The sequence below is a fragment of the Crinia signifera genome, chromosome 5 (assembly GCF_055691185.1).
Source record: "Crinia signifera chromosome 5, ASM5569118v1, whole genome shotgun sequence".
In the NCBI taxonomy this organism is placed as follows: domain Eukaryota; kingdom Metazoa; phylum Chordata; class Amphibia; order Anura; family Myobatrachidae; genus Crinia; species Crinia signifera.
In genome coordinates this window covers 167,518,342-167,541,772 of record NC_139221.1, presented here as the reverse complement: position 1 = coordinate 167,541,772, position 23,431 = coordinate 167,518,342, and positions in this window count along the sequence as shown.

The following is a 23,431-nucleotide window of genomic DNA, read 5'->3' as shown; positions in this document are numbered from 1 at the left end:
AAATGTACACAACTGGAGGGCGCTTGTCAACGAAGTGCTGGACCACGAGAGGTTCACCTATAGATCACGAGGCTCGCTTGGTCCATATGCTGCTAAATGGGGCAGCTGGAATGCTTCTAGACTGGCCTTAGCCACTGACCCCCAGTGAGGGCTATACGCCCATTGACTCTGCACTTCTGGGGCCCCGTGGATGCCCGCTCCCCTTCCCCTCATATTGCGCTGCGGTCTATGAAACTACATCTCTGCACCTCCTAGTCAGGTAAAAGTAATCCATACAAGAGATGTTGGATGTTTTTTCTTTTTAAACAGCGCACCTTATTGAGATATCTGTAGTCCATTATAATGTCTACCTGCACGTCTAAGTCTTTACGGTTTAATACTGTTTGTTTGTTTTCTTTTCTCTCTTTCTTTATACTTGTTGGGGGGTGGGAGGATGATACTCCATCTTGTGAGTATCGGGTCAAGTTTATCTGTTTGTTTGCTTGATTAGCATAAAATATCATATCCGAGCGCTTCATGTGTACCTGCGCTGTCTAAGGAACAACCTTATTCACTGAGACCACTATACCTGATTTGGACATTATTCAGGAACGGACACATCTTATATTGTTTTCAAATGTTTTATTGTTCATGAACATACCATGTATTACATATCATCAATGCTGTTTCCTTATATTTATACATTGATATGTGCAGATGTACACTCATTTTCATTTGTTTCAATAAAAATGTACACAATTAACCCCTTCCCGACATATGACGTACATTTACGTCATATGTCGGTTGAGGGGGAATCAAGCCAGCTCACGGAGTGAGCTGGCTTGAAAGAGAGCAGGTAATGGCTGTATATTACAGCCAGGTCCCTGCTCTCACGGCCACGAGCGGCGAGTTCGCCGATCGTGGCCGTTTAACCCTTTAAGCACCGCGGGCAAAGCGACCGCAGTGCTTAATTAGCTGATCGGAGGGGGGGCGCCCCCCTCCGGCGCCGATCGGGGCCCCCCGCGGCGAGATCGGAGGGTGCCGATCTGTTGCCATGGTAGCCAGGGGTCTAATGTAGACCCCTGTGCTGGCCGTGTCAGTATTCCTATTACATCCTGCCTGAGGCAGGATGTAATAGAAAGTGCTGAAAATCACTACGTTCAGCCATAGAGCTCTATGGCTGAACCTAGTACAGGCGATCGCGCCCCCTAGTGGTCAAGTACACTAGGGGGCCTTGTAGTAAAAGTAAAAAAAAAAAAAAAATAAGTTTAAAAATAAAAAAAAATAAAAAAATATTAAAAGTTCAAATCACCCCCCTTTCCCCATTTCACAAATAAAAATAAATAAAAAATAAAAAAAATAAACATATTTGGTATCGCCGCATTCCTAAAAGTCCGATCTATTAAAATATAACATTAGTTATCCCGCACGGTTAAAGGCGTAAACGGAAAATAATTCCAAACGCCAAAACTATGTTTTTTGGTCGCATCGCGTACCCAAAAAAAAATAACTAAAAGAGATCAGAAAGTCGCCCATATCCCATAATTAAATTAATTAAAAAGTACACTTCAGCCCGCAAAAAATGAGCCCTCACCCAGGTCCGTAGGTGGAAAAATAAAAAAGTTATAAGCCGCAGAACATGGCGACGCGACGCAAATTAGAAAAACCGTAAAAGTTGCGATTTTTTTTTTTAGTGGTAAAACATAACGAAAACTATATAAGTTTGGTATCACCAGAATCATAACGACCCATAGAATAAAGATAACCCATCATTTTAAACGAACTATGAACTCCAAAAAAACCGTAACCAGCGCAAAATTGTGGAATGGCGTTTTTTTTTTTTTTACCCCACATTGAATTATTTCCTGATTCCCCAGAATATTATACGGTATAGTAAATGGTACCATTACAAAGTACAACTTGTCCCGCAAAAAAAAAGCCCTCATGTGTCTATATAGCCGGAAAATTAAAAAAGTTACGCTTATTTGAACGCAAGGAGGAAAAAAAAAAAAAATTAACATAAAAGGCAATGTCGGGAAGGGGTTAAAAAAAAAAGCGTACACATATTCCGCAGCACTTTGCAGAGAGTATTTTAACGTTCACATCAGTCCCTGCCCCAGTGGAGCTCACAATCTATATTCCCAACCACATATACACACAGATACATTCATTCTAGGGTTCATTTTTGTTGGGAGCCAATCAACCTGCCAGCATATTTTTGGATTGTGGGAGGAGTAAACCCACGCAAGCACGGGGAGAATATACACTCCGCACAATTAGGGCTATGTTGGGAATCAAACCCATGACCTCAGCACTATGAGGCAGTAATGCTAACTGTTACACCATCCATGCTGATGTTAAGGTTAGACACCAGGGAGAAGGTTAGGCTGCAGGGGGGGGGGGGTGCATGGTAAAGGTTAGGATGCGGGAGGGTATGGTTAAGGTTAGGCTGTGAGAGGGATGGGTTAGTATTATGGTTAGGGGTAGGCTTTAAATAATTATCGGGATCTAATAGGATCGCGACCATCGGAGTTCTGATACCATCCCAAAGATGGTATATTTGGGATGCAGTGTCCCAAGCATTGGACACTGGCAACAAATATATCAACAAGATTTTATTGACATCAGTAATTTGTATGTCCACCATGTGCAGTGATTACTGCAGGCACCCTTCCTGGCACACTGTCCATAAATTCCTGAAAAACAGCAGGTGGTATGTTTCACCATTCCACCTTAAATTGCTCCAATTCATCTCAGTGGGAGTTAAAATCTTGACTCTGAGTTGGCCAGTCCATCTGGGTTACTAAATTATCCGTAAAACAACCTGTAAAACCATCTCCATGCTTTAGTGTAACTACTGTATAAGACATTTCTTGGCATTCACGAAACTTGAACACATTCATCTGATCTGAAAAGTTTTAGACCTCAATGGGCACCTATCAGGAGCACACCATTTTACTTGCAAGGGCATGGCTGTAGACAGCGGGCCAGATATGCGTTACTGAAAGGGGGTGTGAGAATGAATTCTACCCAATCAAATGCAGCAGCCTGCTTATATGCACTGCAGCTCTGGCTGTGGATGTAATAGGGAGCTGACATTTAGGGGACTGGTAGTTTGTACCCGCCAATGTGCACAGGGGTGTTCAATCACTTTTGTCTACATAGTACATTTATTCAACATTTCAGTAAAAACCAACCTGTCTTAAGAACACTTTCAGAAAGAATTCTAGCAACCTAAAATATGATCTGCTCCAGTAAGCTATATTTTAACAGTACTTTTCATTCAGCATCCATTATATTTCCCTATACCAATGGGATGAAAAATGATGCTTTCATGCTCACAGCGATCTGCAATGTTTTGCTTTAAATCACTATAGGTTTACAAAATAAATAAGAATTGGATTATGTCTGAAACTCTGTGTTCTACATAACTTTAATTGGTGTAGTGAAATATAGCACCTCACAACTTCCACTGATTGCTCCAAGCAGTGAAGACACACAGGGCAGCACAGCAGAGAGTCATACACTCATCTCTAAACAACAAAACTTCTAGAAACAAATAACCATATAGCCTAAAACTTAGTTCAAATATTGCCTGTGGAAATAACTTTTATTTCTTATATAAATAGTGTGCATTTTCTATTTCTTTTTCGTCTCATTTAATCTCTGGTGATTTCTAAATGAATATTTATTAAAGATGGGAAATTTAAATGTGAAGAAATGAATTATGACTAATTGACTGTATTCATGAAATGAGGAATTTTAGTGCATAAAGGTCTGCCCAATCTGCTGTGCATGTCATGTAATTAGATGTGGCATAGATACTGTCGGGTACATTTACTAAGATGGGAGTTGTATTGAAGATGGGATGTTGCCCATAGCAACCAATCAGATTTTAATTCTTATTTATTTAGTATCTTGTAGAAGATAAAGTGTGACATGCAATAGGATGAGAGATTCAGAAAGTGAGAGATTTGGTAAGAAATCTCCTGTTTTTTAAAGGTGCAATCATAGGCAAACGCAGGGTGGGGTGTCTGGTTGCACGGAAACCCCCCTCCTCTTGGCAAGTGCCTTAATTGATGACAATATTATTATATTATATTATTATTAGAACTACCGCCACATTATGCAGTGTAAGGGGCAGAGTGGAGCTGCTACACATGCCTAGTGTACCAGCTTCTTCTACCACATTTACTGTATGTGTGGATCTGAGCCCTAACACCCTGCACTGGACCAGAGAGCAGCTACCAGGAGGAAGAGACAGGAGCCTTACCATGAATTGGGAGATTGTGAGCTGAGAAAGTGCAGTACTGTTTCTATTATATTTGTGTATTTATTTATTTATTATGCTTAACCTTTTCCTGACCACTTATTTAAATGTTTGACACAGCCTGAACTATAGACCATCTGTACTGTTAAACATTAATACTATATTTCATACAGTTTCCAGTGCTTTTACCACTCCCCCAGACTCCGTACTTACTCCAATGTACCACAGATTTGGAGATTTTGGATTACATTTGGAAACCCACCTCTAAAAATCCTGCATTTGCCAGTGGCGTAACTATAAATTTTGCTCCCCCAAGCCAAAATGTTTTTAGGCGCCCCCCCAATAATGCCCTATACACATGCCTCTCCGTGTCCTTCCCGACCACATGCCTCCCTGTGTCCCCCCAGGTCCCTTCCCATCACATGCTTCCCTGTGTCACCCCTGTTCCCTTCCCACCACATGCCTCTCTGTGTCCCCCCAGGTCCCTTCCCACCACATGCTTCCCTGTGTCACCCCTGTTCCCTTCCCACCACATACCTCTCTGTGTCCCCCTAGGTCCCTTCCCACCACATGCCTCTCTGTGTCCCCCCTGGTCCCTTCCCACCACATACCTCCCTGTGTCCCCAGGTCCCTTCCCAACACATGCCTCCCTGTGTCCCCCCAGGTCCCTTCCCTCCACATGCTTCCTTGTGTCACCCCTGTTACCTTCCCACCACATGCTTCCCTGTGTCACCCCTGTTCCCTTCCCACCACATGCCTCCCTGTGTCCCCCCAGGTCCCTTCCCACCACATGCCTCCCTGTGTCCCCAGGTCCCTTCCCAACACATGCCTCCCTGGTCCCTTCGTGTCACTCCTAGTCCCTTCATACCACATGCCTCCCTGCATAGGCATGCGCAGCCCATTTTATTCGAGGGTGCACAATTGGAGGGGTGTGTCTATCACCACCTACCGGGCATCAATGCAAACGCATTGAAAAAAGGAATGAATACTTTACGATAGCAGAACTATATATTACGTCATCCCCCAAAGATAATATAGCACATACTCTAGGTCCCCCCCAGAAATTACTATAGCATATAACTCGGCGTCCCCCAGATAATAATACAGCACATAAATCCCCCACCTCGATCTTAATACAGCACATATTGTAGGTCCCCCAACAGATAGTAACACAGCAAATAGGCCCCCAGATAATAACAGAGCACATAGGTCCCCCCACAGATACTAACACAGCAAATAGACCCCTCAGATAATAATACAGCAACTGTAAATCCCTCCACTGAGATTATAGCACAGCACATAGGTCCCCTCTCACATATAATACAGCACATGATAAGTCCCCACCCAGATAGTAATACCCCCCCCCCCCCCCCCCCAAAAAAAAAAAAAAAAATCCAAATAAATAATACAGCACATGGTCAGTCTGTCACCCACCACCAGTTTGCAGAAAGGAGGCCAAAGTGATGGAGTAAATTTGTTCCTGCACAAGGGACCAGACCATCAGCTGAGAAAATCCCAGCACAGCAGCCGCTGCATGTTCAAAGCAGCGAGGGAGACTTAAGCCATAAAGAGCCAGTCACTGCCTGACATGTTCGTGCTCGGTACTGTAGTAGCAGCGCTGGGTCCGGGCTTTCAGTGTGGGGTGTCTCTGGCTGGCTTTAGGACCCTGTGTTGAGGGTAGGGTGCGGCGCCAGCAGTCCCTTCTCCCTGTTGCCCCGATATTTGTGTGCCGCGAAATGAGTGCGAGCGGTTCCGTCCGTGTAGCGGCATGATGTCATGATGCCCCACACCTGCAATGCTGGTAACATGCAGGATTAATTTTACGTGGGTGGGCAGTCATTAGGGGGTGCCGGCATTGTAGTGCTATGTGCCGTCGGGGCGGGAAGCGCTGCTGATTTGAAAAGACCATCCAGACGCTGATTAGCTTAGAGAATTGAACCAGTCAGCGTCTGGATGGTCTTTTCTAATCAGCAGCGCTTCCCGCCCCGACGGCACATAGCACTACAATGCAAGCTGTCCGCCGCTGGATAATCCTCGCTGCTGCGTGCACATAAGTGAGGTGGGGAGACCTGCCGCTGCGGCAGCCTAATGTCAGTGACGGCTGCCGGCGCTGACACATGACTCTGATATAATTGGCGGTAGCTATCCTGTGCTGGGCGCCCACCACAGACCCGCTCCCCCAAGCGGCTGCGGGGGCTGCCACACGGTAGCTACGCCACTGGCATTTGCCACTGGGTGCAATCATTTACAATGCAAAAGCAGTTTGAATTTGAAGTGTAAAGTATTGCCGCTTTAAAAAGATTTCTTACCAAATCTCTCACTTCTGAATCTCTCATCCTATTACATTTCACCCAATAGATAACATTAACATTACAGCTTCAAAAGAACTCCCATCTTAGTAAATTACCATCATTTTTTTCCCTTATCTCCAGGAAACGGCATGCACTTTGGGGGGAGGACAAGGTCACAATTCACATGTCTATGAGGTGGGGGCAGGGCTAAAATGATAAGAGGGTGCAGGGGGACTGGTGACTCACTCAAGCCCAGCATGCATACTGTGGCATTTTATGTTAAGGCTAGATGAATGAGGACACATCTGCATGGTGTGCTTATTACATGCATGTCATGCAAACTATATAACTGTGGAATAAAATAAATGAATAAATAAAAAAATGCTTTTGAAGGGGACCAATGAAAAGTTTTATGTACTGTACTTTGCTTCTACTGTATGTGTAAAATATGCTTTTCTGTACTGTGCATGGGCACAAATCTATGGAAGTATAGGTCAATATGCAGATTTGGGTGTGGACTAAAGTTTTTTGTGCAAGTCTCCCTTTTTTTTAAAGCAGCAAGTGTGTAGTTTGACCTAATTAACCTTTGCGGTTTAGCAAACTGCAACGTTCCCAGGCCTATTTAGAAAGGGTAATCCCTCCTTGTTCTAAATACACAGTAAACTCCGCTTGATTGACATGTCAGCGCAGCTCAATTAATCATGGAAGTGCTACTAATGTGGCGCTCCCTGATTGGCTGCCGAGTGCTGCAGGTGACAGCAGTGGTTCTCCAAGTCCCTGCATGCAGGGGAGGCTTGTTTGGACTTATAAAGTAGTTCCACAGCTCAACCCAATGTTATTTTAACTTATTTTTACCCAATTTTATCAACTCGTCACCCACCGTCCAGGGGTGCAGGGGATAGCCTAGGACTTCAGCTCTAGATGGGGAAACCTGGTGGGGACCCCTTTAAAGGAGGGGTCCCCACTCCCCTAGGGACACCAGCCAGGGCTGACCTTGTGGCTGTTGGAGCCCATTGCTGGTTTCAAAATATGGGGGATCTCTAAATTTTTTGTCCCCCATATTTTTGGAACCAGGACCAGTCCAAGAGCCTGGTGCTGGTTATCCCCTTGTCTTCTCAAACCAGAATTGCTCAAAAAGCCTGGGGCTGGTTATGCGACCCATGCCAATTTAATTTTTTACTTTTCAGACAGAACCATGCACAGATCTTACTGATATGCGCATGGTTCTGCAAAACTCCCCTGCCAGAAGCAGGTCTATTTTTCTTGCAATTTTGGTAATGTTTACACTTCTCACAGTGTAACCTTTATAGTGTGCCCAACATTACAGCGTTATCTGGTATGCTTGTGGATGGGACCCTACTCTGAGCATTAGGATACTGCAATCGCCCCATTTTCTGTCCTCTCCTTCCAAGAAGGCTGCCTCCTCTGGTACCTTGTACGGGTAGAATTCGCAACCCATGAAAGTTATTTCCCCATATGCCTACTCAGATCCTGCATCATGCTTACTACAGTATGTGCCCATATGTATGTCTGTGTGACTTGTTTAATGCTGTATTACTTAAATCGTCTGGATTATGTGCATTGTTTTTGATGTCTTTAAAGAAACTTGTGTCCTGTTGGACAAAGAGCGCTGTACAGATATAATAATCATTATAAAAAAAAATCATATTATTATTCCTCCTATCTTTCTTCAAGATCTATCTCTCTTCCACCAGGGAAACCATGGTGAGCCCCACTGCCTGAGGGCCCATCCCATATTTAGGGAGTAGGTTCCAGACTGTGCACTTGCATTATTATTATATTGCACTGGATTATGGTGTATGTTCTACCGTGCATTATTATGCATGTACCATCAGCACTTACTGTATATATGTATTTTTGAGGGCCTAATAGTTAGTAGGCAGAAGGAAAGCACAACAACCCTTTAGGTGCACTAAATGGTTTGCGTTCTATCAATTTCAAAGACATTTTTTTATTATTCCAAAACAAAGTAGTGCAGCATGGGTGAAATCCTTCCAAAAATTGGCGGTGTCAAAAGGCACGATGGTGATGAGTATAGGTAGTCAGTGAATAAGGCCAACGCAATTTATTCTAGAGCACTTTGTCAAGGATCCTGCTGCTCCCTTTTTAACCCCTTCCTGACAGAGCCAGTTTTTGCGTTCCTGACAGAGCCCTTTTTTTCAAATCTGACAGGTATCACTTAAGTGGGGATAACTTTTTTTTGCTTTTACTTATCCCAGTGATTTTGAGATTGTTTTTTCGTGACACATTGTACTTCAAGTTAGTGGTAAATTTTCGTCGATACAGTCTGTGTTTTTTTGTGAAAAATACCAAAATGTCGGAAAAAAATGGAAAATTTAGCAATTTGCAAAATGTTAAATTTTCTGCTTGTGAGACAAATAATCATACCACTCAAAATAGTTAATAACTAACATAGACCATATGTCTACTTTATATTTCCATCATTATTTCAACTTCCTTTTAATTTTTTTGGACACTAGGAGGCTTACAATATGAATAGCAAATTCTCAAATTTTCAAGAAAATTTCAAACACTGATTTTTTTAGGGACCAGTTCAGTTCTGATGTGACTTTGAGGGACTTGTATGTGAGACACCCCCATAAATGATACCATTTCAAAAACTGCACCCCTCACAGTATTCAAAACAGCATTTTGGAAGTTTGTTAACCCTTTAGGTGTTTCACAGGAATTAAAACAAAGTGTAGGTGAAATTTCAAAATTTCATTTTTTTTGCAGATTTGCAATTTTAATACATTTTTCTAAGGAACACAGTACATTTTACTAGAGAAATGTGACTAAAAATTGATTCCCCCAATTCTTTTGTTTTCATAAATATCCTATATGTGGCCCTAGTGTGCACGTTGACCAAACCACAGGCTTCATAATAGAAGGAGCACCTACTTGATTTTGGAGCCTCCTTTTTATGAGATTATTTTTTAGGCACCATGTAGGTTTCTAGGCAACATAAGATGCTACAATTTAGGAACCCCCCCACAAGTGACCCCATTTTGCAAACTACACCCCTCAGGGAATTCATCTAGGGGTATAGTGTACATTTCAAACTCCCAGGGGTTTCACCAATTGTGGTACAACTGGGCAGTGAAAATGAAAAATTACATTTTTTACACAAAAATGCAGTTCTGGCTCAAAATTTTTCATTTTCAGAAGGTATGAAGGAGAGAAAACGGTACTTGTTTCCTAGAACGGCCACAATCGTGAGTGATCGTGGCTCTTAATTAAGGGACACGATCCTCACGATGTGGCCGATTTTTTACAATTTTTTCCCTTTGATTGACAGAAATCGGGTCAATCGGTCGGTCGCGACCAATTAAAATCGGCCGCGATGCGACCGACCGATTGACCCGATTTTTCCATAGACTTCAATGTTAAAAAATCTTTTAACATTGAAATCGGGAGGATCTTGTCGGTCTTGTGCCATTATAATGGCACAAGATGAGATGGACTTGATTAAGTCCATCTCACATAGGGAAAAATGTTAAAAAAGGTGAAATGGGCCAATATGACCAATTTCACATTTTTTATGTGCCCGCCATGACCCCACGATAGACGTCAACCCGAAGCGTGGCGAGCGCAGCGAGCCCGCGAGGGGCGGCGGTGCGCGTCCTCCGACCTTTTCATTCCCCTACTATCCACTAGGGCGTGGAGCGAGAATATAATAGTGTGGCGAGCGCAGCGAGCCACCGAGCCCGAAGCGTGGCGAGCGCAGCGAGCCCCGCGAGGGGACGCGTATACCTGTGAAGTTAGACGCGTCCCCTCGCGGGGCTCGCTGCGCTCGCCACGCTTCGGGCTCGGTGGCTCGCTGCGCTCGCCACACTATTCTATTCTCACTCCACGCCCTAGTGGATAGTAGGGGAATGAAAAGGTCGGAGGACGCGCACCGCCGCCCCTCGCGGGCTCGCTGCGCTCGCCACGCTTCGGGTTGACGTCTATCGTGGGGTCTAGCCCACTTAGTAACATTTGTGGGGGCAATTGAAAATATTTAGGTGAAAAAAAAAAAAAATCGGGTGAAAAATCGGTCGATCGGATCGGTCGCATCGTATGCGACCAAATCGCATGCGATGCGATCGATCCGATTTTTTATCTTACGACCACAACGATCTAAATCGTTGTGGCCGTTCTAGGAAACAAGTACCGAAAAAGCACCCCAAAATCTGTGCCCCAATTTCTCCCGAGTACGGCAATGCCTCACATGTGACCAAAAAATACCATTTGGGTGCATGGCAGGACTCAGAAAGGAAGGAGTGATTTTTGGATTTTGCAGCTCAGATTCTGGTGGAATGTTGGTGGGTGCTATGTTGCAATAGCAAGACCCCCCAAGCACCAATACAGTGGAACCCCCCCACAAGTGACCCCATTTTGCAAACTACACCCCTCAGGGAATTCATCTAGGGGTATAGTGTACATTTCAAACCCCCAGGGGTTTCACCAATTTTGATACAACTGGGCAGTGAAAATGAAAAATTACATTTTTTTACACAAAAATGCAGTTCTGGCTCAAAATTTTTCATTTTCATAAGGTATGAAGGAGAAAAAGCACCCCAAAATCTGTGCCCCAATTTCTCCCGAGTATGGCAATGCCTCATATGTGACCAAAAAACACCATTTGGGTGCATGGCAGGACTCAGAAAGGAAGGAGTGATTTTTGGTGGTGGAATGTTGGTGGGTGCTATGTCGCATTAGCAAGACCCCCAAAGCACCAATACAGTGGAACCCCCCCACAAGTGACCCCATTTTGCAAACTACACCCCTCAGGGAATTCATCTAGGGGTATAGTGTACATTTCAAACCCCCAGGGGTTTCACCAATTTTGATACAACTGGGCAGTGAAAATGAAAAATTACATTTTTTTACACAAAAATGCAGTTCTGGCTAAAAATTTTTCATTTTCAGAAGGTATGAAGGAGAAAAAGCACCCCAAAATCTGTGCCCCAATTTCTCCCGAGTACGGCAATGCCTCACATGTGACCAAAAAATACCATTTGGGTGCATGGCAGGACTCAGAAGGGAAGGAGTGATTTTTGGATTTTGCAGCTCAGATTCTGGTGGAATTTTGGTGGGTGCTATGTCGCATTAGCAAGACCCCCCAAGCACCAATACAGTGGAACCCCCCCACAAGTGACCCCATTTTGCAAACTACACCCCTCAGGGAATTCATCTAGGGGTATAGTGTACATTTCAAACCCCCAGGGGTTTCACCAATTTTGATACAACTGGGCTGTGCAAATGCAAAATTACATTTTTTACACAAAAATGCAGTTCTGGCTCAAAATTTTTCATTTTCACAAGGAATGAAGGAGACAAAGCACCCCAAAATCTGTGCCCCAATTTCTCCCGAGTACGGCAATGCCTCACATGTGACCAAAAAATACCATTTGGGTGCTTGGCAGGACTCAGAAAGGAAGGAGTGATTTTTGGATTTTGCAGCTCAGATTCTGGTGGAATGTTGGTGGGTGCTATGTTGCATTAGCAAGACCCCCCAAGCACCAATACAGTGGAACCCCCCCACAAGTGACCCCATTTTGCAAACTACACCCCTCAGGGAATTCATCTAGGGGTATAGTGTACATTTCAAACCCCCAGGGGTTTCACCAATTTTGATACAACTGGGCAGTGAAAATGAAAAATTAAATTTTTTTACACAAAAATGCAGTTCTGGCTCAAAATTTTTCATTTTCTTAAGGTATGAAGGAGAAAAAGCACCCCAAAATCTGTGCCCCAATTTCTCCCGAGTACGGCAATGCCTCATATGTGACCAAAAAATACCAGTTGGGTGCATGGCAGGACTCAGAAGGGAAGGAGTGATTTTTGGTGGTGGAATGTTGGTGGGTGCTATGTCGCATTAGCAAGACCCCCAAAGCACCAATACAGTGGAACCCCCCCACAAGTGACCCCATTTTGCAAACTACACCCCTCAGGGAATTCATCTAGGGGTATAGTGTACATTTCAAACCCCCAGGGGTTTCACCAATTTTGATACAACTGGGCAATGAAAATGAAAAATTACATTTTTTTACACAAAAATGCAGTTCTGGCTCAAAATTTTTCATTTTCATAAGGTATGAAGGAGAAAAAGCACCCCAAAATCTGTGCCCCAATTTCTCCCGAGTACGGCAATGCCTCACATGTGACCAAAAAATACCATTTGGGTGCATGGCAGGACTCAGAAGGGAAGGAGTGATTTTTGGATTTTGCAGCTCAGATTCTGGTGGAATTTTGGTGGGTGCTATGTCGCATTAGCAAGACCCCCCCAAGCACCAATACAGTGGAACCCCCCCACAAGTGACCCCATTTTGCAAACTACACCCCTCAGGGAATTCATCTAGGGGTATAGTGTACATTTCAAACCCCCAGGGGTTTCACCAATTTTGATACAACTGGGCTGTGCAAATGCAAAATTACATTTTTTACACAAAAATGCAGTTCTGGCTAAAAATTTTTCATTTTCACAAGGAATAAAGGAGACAAAGCACCCCAAAATCTGTGCCCCAATTTCTCCCGAGTACGGCAATGCCTCACATGTGACCAAAAAATACCATTTGGGTGCATGGCAGGACTCAGAAAGGAAGGAGTGATTTTTGGATTTTGCAGCTCAGATTCTGTTGGAATGTTGGTGGGTGCTATGTTGCATTAGCAAGACCCCCCAAGCACCAATACAGTGGAACCCCCCCACAAGTGACCCCATTTTGCAAACTACACCCCTCAGGGAATTCATCTAGGGGTATAGTGTACATTTCAAACCCCCAGGGGTTTCACCAATTTTGATACAACTGGGCAGTAAAAATGAAAAATTACATTTTTTTACACAAAAATGCAGTTCTGGCTCAAAATTTTTCATTTTCAGAAGGTATGAAGGAGAAAAAGCACCCCAAAATCTGTGCCCCAATTTCTCCCGAGTATGGCAATGCCTCATATGTGACCAAAAAATACCAGTTGGGTGCATGGCAGGACTCAGAAGGGAAGGAGTGATTTTTGGTGGTGGAATGTTGGTGGGTGCTATGTCGCATTAGCAAGACCCCCAAAGCACCAATACAGTGGAACCCCCCCACAAGTGACCCCATTTTGCAAAATACACCCCTCAGGGAATTCATCTAGGGGTATAGTGTACATTTCAAACCCCCAGGGGTTTCACCAATTTTGATACAACTGGGCAGTGAAAATGAAAAATTACATTTTTTTACACAAAAATGCAGTTCTGGCTCAAAATTTTTCATTTTCATAAGGTATGAAGGAGAAAAAGCACCCCAAAATCTGTGCCCCAATTTCTCCCGAGTACGGCAATGCCTCATGTGTGACCAAAAAGTGGCAGGACTCAGAAGGGAAGGAGTGATATTTGGATTTTGCAGCACAAATTCTGGTGGAATGTTGGTGGGTGCTATGTCGCATTAGCAAGACCCCCAAAGCACCAATACAGTGGAACCCCCCCACAAGTGACCCCATTTTGCAAACTACACCCCTCAGGGAATTCATCTAGGGGTATAGTGTACATTTCAAACCCCCAGGGGTTTCACCAATTTTGATACAACTGGGCAGTGAAAATGAAAAATTACATTTTTTTACACAAAAATGCAGTTCTGGCTCAAAATTTTTCATTTTCAGAAGGTATGAAGGAGAAAAAGCACCCCAAAATCTGTGCCCCAATTTCTCCAGAGTACGGCAATGCCTCACATGTGACCGAAAAATACCAGTTGGGTGCATGGCAGGACTCAGAAGGGAAGGAGTGATTTTTGGATTTTGCGGCTCAGATTCTGGTGGAATGAATGGTGGGTGCTATGTGGCATTAGCAAGACCCCCGAAGCACGGTGAAATTATGAACCTAATAATCCATAGATGTGTGGTATATTTTAAAACACTCCTTTATACATAGGCCGGGTTTGTCGGTGCAAGTGTCACACTGGAAAATAGTTTGCTTTCTTATTCCCTTTTTATAGCAAACTTTGCACCTTTTTTGTGTCATGCCCTTTTTTCCAGTGGAGGGGATTTCATCAGGAAAATGCTGCCCTGGTACAATACGGGGGCCAGTACTAGAAGTACTGGGGCCCTCTGCCTGCTGGTTCCCAAATACTAGGCCCTTTATGACTTCCTCTTGAAAGTTCATAAATGTCCCCCTCTGGCCGGTAGAACGGAATAGCACGTAAGCGTTATACAGTGCCATCTGGATGATATACACGGCCAGCTTCTTGTACCAGATTTTTGTTTTCCGCAGGGCACTGTACGGCTTCAGTACCTGATCTGAAAGATCCACTCCGCCCATGTACTTATTGTAATCCAGGATACAATTAGGTTTGGAGGTGTGGGTACTGGTACCTCGTACAGGGACAGAGGGGGTACTGTCTCCGTGAATTGTTGTCAGTATAAGGACATCCCTCTTGTCCTTATATTTGACCAACAACATATTTTCGGTGCATATTCCCCTGCTTTCACCCCTTCTCATTACTTGGGCAATGTGCGTTTTTGGGAGGCCTCTTTGGTTCTTGCGCACAGTACCGCAAGCTGCTGTACCTCTTGAACCAAGGGCCTTAAACAGGGGGATGCTGGTGTAAAAGTTATCCACATAGAGGTGATAACCTTTATCCAGGAAGGGGTGCACTAAATCCCAGACAATTTTTCCACTAACACCTACGAGGGAGGGGGGGCATTCTGGCGGTTCAATTCTTGAATCCTTCCCTTCATATACCCTAAACCTGTGGGTGTACCCTGAGGTGCTTTCACACAGCTTATACATTTTTATGCCATACCTTGCCCTCTTACTGGGAAGGTACTGGCGGAATTTAACCCTTCCTTTAAAATGTATAAGGGACTCGTCAATACAAATAAATTTTTCAGGGATGTACATCTCTGCAAATTTGGCACTGAAATGATCAATGACCGGCCTGACTTTGAATAGCCGGTCAAAGGTGGGATCATCTCTGGGTGGGCACTGTGCATTATCGTTGTAATGCAAAAATTTAAGGATTAACTCAAAACGAGTCCGGGTCATGGCCATACGGTAAAGTGGGGTGCTGTACAGAACATCTGTACTCCAATATTGCCTAATTTCTGGCTTTTTTACTATGCCCATATGAAACACCAGACCCCAAAACGTCATCATCTCTACTGCATCTACAGGGGTCCACCTAGCAAATGATGACGTGGGGTTTTGAGCAATAAACTGCTGGGCATATAAATTAGTTTGGTCCACCATTAAATTTATAAAATCATCAGAGAAAAATAATTTGAAAAAGTCAATTTCTCTGAGACCTGTGGAATCAAATTGGATTCCTGGCATGGCCAAAAACTCAGGAACCTGGGGCTCAAAATTGTCTGGTGGTGGGGTCCATACGAGATCAATTATTGGGGGGGTCTCAGCTGCTCTACGGGGGCGTCTTTGAGGGGGTCCCTCATCACCAGAGGAGGAAGAGGAGCTTAAGACAAATCCTTCAAATTCCCCGCTTGCATCACTGGCTGTGTCAGAGTCAGAGGCAATCATGGCATATGCCTCCTCCGCTGAATACATTCTTCTGGATGACTGGGATGACATTTGGGATGACATTTGGGATGCCATTTTTATTTTTGTGTTACTGGTAGTGAAATGTTTCAACACGTGTATAGTGTAGGGGGGGGTACAAACTTTATTTCAACCCGGGGGGTATGTAGTGTGTAGTGTGTATGTAGTGCAGAAAAAAAAAATACTTTATACAGGAATTTGATCCCAATAAAAAAAAAAAAATTGAAGGGGTAAAAAAAAAAAAAAAAAGGTCCTGCGCCAAAAATTGAGCACAGATGTTGGTCAGTAACGTCCGTCACTGAACAGCGCTCAAAGGCAACAGGAATATGATAAAAAAAAAAAAAAAATAGATCAACCCTGTGCCGAAAAAGCTGATCAGTGATGTACGTCACTGATCAGCGCACAGTGGCCACAGGACACCCACAAAATCACAGTGTGTGTAAAAAAAAAATTAAAAAAAGACCCCACAGCACTCTCAAAAAAAAAAAGGTGATCAGTGATGCGACACTTATTACCAGTGAGGGGCAGCAGGTGCACAACCTTTGGTGCAACTGACAGTGCAACTGGCAGCAACTGACAGGTATATATAAAAAAAAAACCCTGCGCCCCCAAAAAGTTGCTGATCAGCACAGATATACTGATCAGCACAAAAGGGGGGGTAGCAGACACAAAATATACACTCTCTATCACTCTCTGTCACTATCTCTCTCTATCTCTCACTATCTATCACTATCTATCACTATCTATCACTCTAGGACACTGCAGCAGCAGCACTGACAGTTATATGTATAAAAAAAAACCTGCACCCCCAAAAAGGGGGGGTAGCAGACACAAAATATACACTCTCTATCACTCTCTGTCACTATCTCTCTCTATCTCTCTATCTCTCACTATCTATCACTATCTATCACTCTATGACACTGCAGCAGCAGCACTGACAGTTATATATATAAAAAAAAAACCTGCACCCCTAAAAAGGGGGGGTAGCAGACACAAATCTCTCTATCTCTCACTATCTATCACTATCTATCACTATCTATCACTCTATGACACTGCAGCAGCAGCACTGACAGTTATTTCTATATAAAAAAAACCTGCACCCCCAAAAAGGGGGGGTAGCAGACACAAAATATAGCTCTCTCTGTCACTATCTCTCTATCTCTCTCTATCTCTCTCTCTATCTCTCTATCTCTCTATCACACTGCAGCAGCAGCAGGAAGTCCCAAGAAGTCAGATCCAGGAAGCGTCCAGCACGCTACAAGCAGTGATCAGGTGATCAGGTAAGGTATTTGCAAGGATCAGGTAAGTATTAGCAAGGATCAGGTCAGTATCACGGCAGATAGGCACGGTGACCGCTCTGCACGCTATTCCAGACCGGAATGGCGTCTGCAGCGCAGTCACCGGTAGTTTAAATGTCACGCCTTGGCTGTGATTGGTCCGTGGGTCCCACGGACCAATCACAGCCTTGGGGGCAGGTGGGGTGAGGGTGGGGTGAGGTGTCATCGTCACCGATGACCCCCTCATGCCCCCTGACGCCCGGCGGTGATTGACACCTGTGTTACCGAGCGTCTGATTCGCTGGTAACACAGGAAAACGCTGTGAATGGCTGTTCACACTGAACAGCCAATCACAGCGATCGCCGACGGGGGGGCGGCATCGCAGCCCCCCCTGGGCATGCAGGGACATGTCTGCTGTCAGGGACAGCAGACATCGTCCCTCTGTCACTGCGTCTCTAGACGCAGTGACAGTTTAAAGTCATGACGTACATTTATGCCATGTGTCGGGAAGTACATCCCGGCCATGACGTAAATGTACGTCAAATGTCGGGAAGGGGTTAAAAGGAAGTCCTGGTTAGATGACCAGAAGTGAGCAGTCCATGACTGGAAGTGCTTCCCTGCAGCTTCAAGTCAGTGGGAATTCATTCCTTATAGGTTCTCCCACCATTGAGGCACTCAGTCTTTGTTGTGGCTTCTATATGTGGAGATCTTGGGTGCTCAGGTCCTTTCTTGATATCTATATTCATTCATAGTAATTAAACCCTGGAAAAATACTCTAGTTTTTCCCGGAAGTTACGTACCCGAAAACCAGTATGGTCACAATTTTGGCAGGAAATAGCCACCTGTTGTCAATTCAATATGTTTTTTGAGGCTTCTTCTTGTTATATACCTCAAAAATAAGGGAACAATTATATATTAGAGGTGACGAAGATAAATTACATTTAAGGACACTTGCTGATACTTTCGAAGACTATAAAAAATAATATATATATATATATATATATATATATATATATTGCAGTCGGCGGCACTTTTTAAGGGTGTTAAGCACCCTGATGAAAATGCCAATAAAGCATTGAAACATTGGTATCAAAGACCACTTGTGGGACTCCTGTTACTGGCTGAGTGCCGCCGACTGCACCATATTTCTCGTCTTGGATAGACCAAGATATTGGAAGGCACCACCTGTGTATTTACCTGCATTACTCTGGAGCTGACTGCCGCCGCAAAAAATGGGTGGAAGCAGTTTCTGCTGATGCTAGATTTTTCAACCAGGCAGATAATTGGCAAGGGGATTGAATAAGGCGACTCCAATTCACCCCCCCCAAAAAATTAAAATTGAATGCCCTTCATTTTTATTAACTGTGTTGGTTTTATATGCATGATGTGTCCAAATCTGCCTTATGGATTTGAATTAGTGCAGGAAATATAGCATAATCGTTTTTGAAACCAGCCTTTCTATATGGTATCATGCAATTGGGTATAACTTGCAGCATCAATTGCATACACTCCGACATGATCCGCTCCATTTGGTATAAAATTTTCTGTTCATGGAATTCCTTGTCATTGGAAGCTGCAGATGTGTCACTGTCCCTAAATACTGCCAAACATCACCAGTCGATGCTCAGTGGCAGTTTGTTTGACTCCCCTATTTGAATTTTGAACTGCGCTGGAGCTGCAGTACTGTAATTACCATTGGCATGGAAGTCTAAGAACAGCAAAAGCAGAAGCTTACTCTGGCCTTTGGATCCAGACACCCAGGTTAAATGAGTCTGCATTCAACCAAGCTGACCATAGACCCGTTATGTCTTTAAAATGGTTGTGACAGGCTCCAGTTTTGTAGAACGGTACCAGATGCTGCCCACTCTCCACCCCTGAAATGCCATAGCCTGTCAATCATTGCTCAATAAAGCCTCTAAATCTTATAAACTGTACAGCATTCAACAGTTTGCTGAAATGAGACATTATATTTAAGATATTGGATTGCAACTTTCTGAATGCTTGCTCAAAATGTTTCATTACATTTCCAGGCATATGAACCTAAACCATATAATTAAAAATAGAAAAAAAATGTTTTGTTGCTTTGATAAGTATTTACCCCTTTAAATAGCATGATAATAGAAGGAATTAGCAATTGCTAAAGGCGCCGAATAGTAAATGTGGATGGTCTGAGAGGAATCGTTTTATTTTTGCTAGGCTTACATCATAAGCATTTGCAGTAAGGAGAATTCCCTGTGGGGAGATTTAGCTTTTCCTCTTAAGGAATAAAATTAACTCAGAACTGTAAGCACTATCCATGCTCCGTGTGTCTGAGATTTACTGCAAGCTGCAGAATTACTCTTCAGCACTCTCACTTTTGCTGTGCCCATCATAAATTACTCACTGAGAATTTAAAGTCTTGTCAAGTACAGTATCTATACTAAAATGTCACTCTTCCTGTTGGTTGGTTGATTACTAATGAATGAGCAGTCCATGGAAAACCGTATTCTTTATTTTATATTGAGGACTAGTACACATAAGCATTAGTGATGAGCCTCCAATGAGCATTGTCAAAGCTGCATAATGAGTAAACACACAATTTCTGGCATGATTTCACTTTAAATGTTCATGGTTGTTAACGCGTATGTGTGTAATGTAGTATAGTGGTGTGTGCTTGCTGTAAACTGAGGGGAGGGATTTGGGGTGGATGTGTGTAATGCATACTTGCCTATCCGTCCAAATCTTTTGGAATTCTCACAGTTAAATACAGAGTCTCCCGCTGCCCTGAAAGCCATATAATTGTACCAGATTCCCTCGCTGCCGTGTAGCAAATATAGTTCATCTGGATGTTTCAGATTGCCCACTGCTCTTGACTTGCATTCCTGTGAGTTTGGCCCCATCCCAATGTTTGTGGGACTGCGCATGAGCATCGTCTATTATGCGCATGTGCAGTTCCCCTTTGCAAACATCAGGGTGGGCCGGGGGGCCGGTGGGGGGGGGGGGGTGGATGGTGGCGAGGTCGGGGATCGCCTATGGGAACGCCCAGTGTTTTATGGGCATCCCCTTAGAACTGCTGGGTGCTCACATGGCTACAGGATGTCAGCCACCCGTCTTCGTCTCGGTGACCATAAATAATAGTAAGTTTCCACTTTGTGAAGGTAGGAGAAAACATTCGATGGTCAGCTACCATCGAATGATTTCTCCTGCAGTGGAGACATGCAAGGGGATGTGTTTTCGTTACACATCCCCTCGCATTTTAATGCGGGTAATCTGCTGTGACGGAGGGGGGGGGGGGTGGCTTGGATGATTGGTGGCCAGCATCTCTGGTGCTTGGTAAGCTGCTATCCTCGCAGTTTACTGAGCCAACCAGAATGATCTCTTTATTTGCAGATGGACAATACCATAAGCACTGCAGGTGGGGAAAATGTAATATGTGCAGAAAGAGTTAGATTTGGCCAGGGTGGTAAAGTGCCTCCGTTTGGGACTGCAGGTACACTGTGGCAGCATACATTTGCGGCCAGGAGGCACTTTCTGACTACACTCCCGGCCGCTTTGGTCCCCTGGGCAGAGCAGTTTGACAATGATATTAAGTAACGCTGGCTTGCCCTTTCAATGGGATCAGCCACAAAAACTGGACCCTCCTCTCCTACCTTTCAGAAGTCAGGTGAGTGTCTGGAGGTGAGGGTGTGTGTGTGTGTGTGTGTGTGTGTGGGGGGTTGAGTTGGGGGGTGGGGGGGTTATTGTACCTTTACACCAGACGGCATATATATACTAATATATGTATACATTGTTTTTTATTGGATACTTTAGACATAAATAAATGCATACAATAAATAAAGTTCAATACATACACATGGGCATCACGGACGTTGTAATGGTTAGCATTATTGCCTCACAGCGCTGAGGTCATGGGTTCAATACCCACCATGGCCCTAAATGTGCGGAGTTTGTATATTCTCCCCGTGTTTGCGTGGGTTTACTCTGGGTACTCCGGTTTCCTCCCACAATCCCAAAATGTACTGGTAGGTCAATTGGGTTCCAACAAAAATCAATGTCTATGTGTGCGTGTAAATGTGGTAGGAAATATAGATTGTAATGTCCTCTGGGGCAGTGACTGATGTGAATGTTCAACTATACTCTGTAAAGCGCTGCAGAATTTGTGTACGCTCTATAGGAAACTGATAATAAATAATAATACATATATATATATATATATATATATATATGTAAAAAAAAAGTGAGAAGGGCGCCTCCTAGTGTAGTATTATAGGTTCTAGTTTCCCTTCACCACAGGTAAAGAAACACAGGCACCCCAATGTCAAAAGGTGTACCGTAATCAGTGGCCTTCCACCACTTTTTATGAGCGAATTCCCAGTTATTCCCACAGGGTACTTTCTCGCCTTCTCCAAATTCACTTTTTCCTCTAATATTCTTCTCCCAGGTGACTCACACCGTGATCCCAATGCATAGATAATAGCAAGGGGACTGATTCAATAATCAGCCTAATTTCCCACCCTTTTTTTTCCAACTAACTTCCTGTTCCTGTATCAGTCCCCTTGCTATAAATAGAGGGTATGGAGCTAACCTATACCCACTCCTGAGGAAGTCCTAAAGGGATGAAACGCGTTGAGGGGACACAGTTCCAGACCATGAGAGGATGATTGTGTAAAGCAGCATCAGATAAGCCTTATATTTCTTTTTTATTGTACAAGTTTTTATTGTGTCATTTGCGGTGACTATTAAAAGTGTTAACTATATTACACTAGTCTGCTTCTCTATCTCTCTCCTTCCCATTATCTATGCATTGGGATCACGGTGTGTGAGTCACCTGGGAGAAGAATATTAGAGGAAAAAAGAATTTGGAGAAGGCGAGAAAGTACCCTGTGGGAATAACTGGGAATTCGCTCATAAAAAGTGGTGAAAGGTCACTGATTACGGTACACCTTTTGACATTGGGGTGCCTGTGTTTCTTTACCTGTGGTGAAGGGAAACTAGAATCTATAATACTACACTAGGAGGCGCCCTTCTCACTCTTTTTTTACCGATTTTACATACAGGGTTCCAAGAAACAGGAACCCATAGGAGAAGGTGCTGCCACCCTGGAACAAGATAGGGGGAGCGTATCATTGATCTAAACACTGGACAGTGTATATCTGAGGACATTTTTTGACTCCAGAAAATGGGGGAGGAGCAGCGCTAGTACCACCACAACCCATATATATATATATATATATCAACAACATCAGGGATACCCCCCAAAATGGCGACTAGTTGGAATGCACTTCCAAGCGAGCGTGGAATACAAGCCGGAAGTAGCGGTCCCGATTTAGATCCCAGCACAGATGCTACAGAAACTCTGGCCGCGATCAGAAGATCTTCAGCGGCAATCAGAGCTCTGCTGAGTACTCCACCAACCCATGTAAAATAGTAAGTTAAAGTTTAGGATAATTCGACCCGGTGCGGCACTATAACATAAACAGCTACAGAAAACCGGGCAATGTGGGTAAACCCGTTGGTTTATGGGTAGCCCCTCAATTATCACTGTTTATTAACATATTTTTGGCCAATATAATTTATATTATTAGATCCATTAGTGTTTAACTATATAATATACTATACTTAGAGATTATTATTAGAAGACACATAGAACACTAATATAACATTCTAAAAAATGGACCAATGGTATCATACGGGAAGTGATGTAATCCCTCATCGCCTCACCTCCTATAAATAGAGATCAAGGCCCTATTCCCTCAGTATGCTCACCTTCCCTGCAGGAGATAGAGGTCCTTGTGAAAAGTAAGAAATATATGGGGCTGATACTGGATGGACTATTCCTAATATATGTATTACCTTAAAGAGAAAATTGTCTTTTTATTTCATGTTGGACATTTAATTCCAGTATGTTTATTAGAATATTATTTCATTTTTATATATATAGACCCATTTTTATTGCTATTTCGGTACTTATGTATTATCTGGACTCCCATGTTAAATGCACCCCATTTTTTCATACCCCTACTATCCAACTACGCATGGAGTTGATTTTATATAGTGTGGCGAGCGCAGCAAGCCACCGTGCCCGAAGCGTGGCGAGCGCAGCGAGCCC